The following is a 3,559-nucleotide window of genomic DNA, read 5'->3' on the forward strand; positions in this document are numbered from 1 at the left end:
TATATATATATATATATATATCAGAGACAGACAAGATGAGAATGAATGTGATAGAGTTGGCTTATAACAGAGTTGTTATAAAAACATCTTAAACCTTGATTAAAATGTATAAATTGGGTGAATCCTGATTGTTAATCTGGAGGGAAGAGATATGAAAGACATTTACCTGGAAAAATAATTGACTGGCTAGTATCGTTTACAAGAAAAAGATCAAAGTATAAATGAAAATCTAAATGAGTGTGTTAAGACATAGCTTTCTTCACTTGGTTGAGTTGTCAGTGATATGCATTTTGTTGCCTGTGATCTGAATGCTTGTACAAGATGCCTTTGATATTATAATTTGTCATATTTTTGACGGTTTTGATATGGATAACTTCGATCAGTGTTAATACTTGAGGAAATTGATCAAGTTGTTGAACACATTTGAATTACTGAAATATTTTAATCCACAAGATCAGATTTCAACAACTGTATTTGTCCATAGACTAAGAGTTAAAAACTAGTCTATTGATTAAGTTGTTATGCAACTGATGTTTACATTCAGACAAAGCAGCTGTTGACCAACATCATGTCAATAACAATAACTCTTTTAGAAATGGTTTCTATAACATATCGGTGGAAAAGTATGAAGAAATTTTGAAATGAAAATAAGTCAAATCTATTTTTATGATAGGCAGAGAAAATCTGATATCAGAAGGATCTACATCTTCTTGGCTTTCCACTTCCCAAATACTTGGCTTTGGGTTCAGTTCCACTGCATAGTACCTTGGGTACTATGCAATGTCTTCTACTATAAGCTTTGGATTGACCAAAACCTTCTGAGTGATTTTGATTGATGAAAACTGAAAAAACCCCCAAAAACTCTTATATAAATACATACATGTGTGTGTGTATGTGTGTGTGTGTGTGTGTGTGTGCATGCATGTTTGTATTTGTATGATTTCACATTTCCCATACTTTCACTACTTTGTAAGCAATAGCTTCCTGATGATGTTATTTTCTTGCTGACCATTACAAAATCATGTCCAGCGTCGAGACATATTTTGAGATATTGTGCAGTTTTTGAAAACAAAGGGTTCATATGGTGTTGTTTGTTTGTAGTCCTTCACATAAATAATATTCAGGCTGCTTGTTGTGTGAAAGACAAGAACATTATTATCCCACTTGGAGACAAGAGGTGTTTAACAAGAGGAAAGACATCTGGTTGTAGAAATGCTGTCTCAATATACTCTTCTATAACCTATGCAAGCATAGAAAAGTAGATGTTAAAAATTATGTAAACAATAAAATATTCAGTTATTTATATACTCAAATCTATGTGTATGTAGATTGCTGATAACTGAAATAATTTTATGTTCATGTCATCATCTGAAGCACTCTCGAAATACATAATGAAATCCTGACTTTCTTCACTGTGTAAGAATACCATTAAAGCAACCATGTTACTCTATCAAATTATTATACCAAATAGATGTTATAGTGAATGAATCAAACTTTGGCCCTATGTTGTAAAAAAAAGCTATCTGAAAGCAAGACACAAAACTAGCATTAAATTCCATGTTATCCTGGAATTTGGAATGGATCTCTTTCACAAATAATCCTGATGCTGACATGGATACCTACTGAAGGTTTATAAAGTATGCTGCTAACCAAGAGGAAACTGGTAAAGATGCATTGAGATATAACAACTATGATACAAAAAGACAAAACAACTATTAAGTAGGAAAACAAATGTAAGATATTAATACTGATTACTATCATGTATTGCTTTGATTTTTCAATAATGATTTCTTTCTGTTTCTTTATCAATTCATTCATTTAATGTTTAAAAGAAGTCAGACAGTTGATTTTCAAAATACAATTTTCAATAGAATTTGAAAATTTTGACCTTTTGAGTACCACTTCAGATATTTGAATAGACAAAACTAGTTGGAATATAGTTTAGGCTGATGTTCAAGAGTTGTAGTTGCTAATTCTTCAATTATTGATGACAATGTATCCAAAGTATGTATTGGGGGCATTGTTGTATAAGAAAATACAATTTCTTTTAACATTCTCATACATTTCCCCGCTCTTTTCCTGAATTACTCTGCATTGATTACAATGCCTTTGTCTATGAATGCCAACAGGAAAATGCATTTCTCTATTATCAAATGGAAAACACCATTGATTTTCTTTGCAAGGTGTCTCTTCAGTTCTTCAAAAATATTTTACCATGACAGAATTTCCATTAACCTGCATCACACTTTGTTTTGGAAAGAAATAAGCTCAGTGGAATTTCTTTCAATGTTACTAAACTTGGTACTAAACATTTGCCAAATTCTTCCTTAAGTTATAAATTGATCTGACAAGCAACAAGTCCTCTGTACTCAGCAATTTCTCTTTCCAATAGCCAAGGGAGAAACTTTGAGCATAGCTTTCTGATTTCTACATTTCTATATTGAACCCATGCAGATGTTTATGACACTTGAAATATCTTAAACAGATATTTGATGATTGCTTTCAATAATTGAAATCACTACCAAAACTTATCTAAAAGAAAGACAGAAATATATGATAATAATATTGCCATATATCCTTATATCAATATAAACAATATGCAATATAAAACATTTCACATTTACTAGATTTAAGTTTCATTATACCTGGTTAGAAACGAAATAATGTTAAAAGGTTTCTAAAATATAGAGTATATATTCTAAATATTGTTAAAATTGTGCACATTAACTTTTGTCACATCTAATTATTATTACTTCAAATTTGATAATACCATTCTAAAGACTAACTTGACATTTCAGATGCAAGCATCATACTGTGCAACCAAGTATGTATATAGTCACTCAACATTGTAAAAAGATACAACACAACTTAAAGAATCATTCCATTCTCCTGACACAGGAATACTACACAAAGCCTCACCATCTACATACATGTTCCATTTATCAATATACATTTGATGAAGGATTTACATCCTTTGCAGTGCAACAGCATATTTCATGATGTTTTGTGTAATGTTCATGACAAAATGTATATACTTCATATTGGACAAATCATAATCCTTTTTTTTTAAGTCCCAAATATGTTTGAGTGAGAATACTGTTCATTGATCAGATATGTGGCACAGCCACCACACAAACACAGATTCAGATTGCATCTAAAAAAGAATTTCTGATGTATAGGAAAGCTCATATTCATAAGATCTTGAAAAACGTGATCCTGTCATTGATTTATGCATTTTTTCATGGTTTTATTGTGACTGTAAAGTCTCAGTGTCACTTTCATTTATTATTATTATTATTATTATTATTATTATTATTATTATTATTGTTCAGTAGTTTTATTTTTATAACGTGCTTTCACTTCACTACCGAGCGCAGCTCTGTGCGCCTTGGGTATGTGCTGTGGTTTGCTGTGGTGCTCTTATGTTTACTGTATTGAAAGTGTTTTGCGTAGAATGTGTGCAGTACCCAGTAGTGCAATTTTCTGTATGTTATATATATTTGTAAGTCCTGGTGTTTTTGTTATGTATTTGTCTGAATTTTTTTTTATTATTATTATT

Source organism: Octopus bimaculoides, chromosome 3 (genome assembly GCF_001194135.2).
Source record: "Octopus bimaculoides isolate UCB-OBI-ISO-001 chromosome 3, ASM119413v2, whole genome shotgun sequence".
In the NCBI taxonomy this organism is placed as follows: Eukaryota; Metazoa; Mollusca; class Cephalopoda; order Octopoda; family Octopodidae; genus Octopus; species Octopus bimaculoides.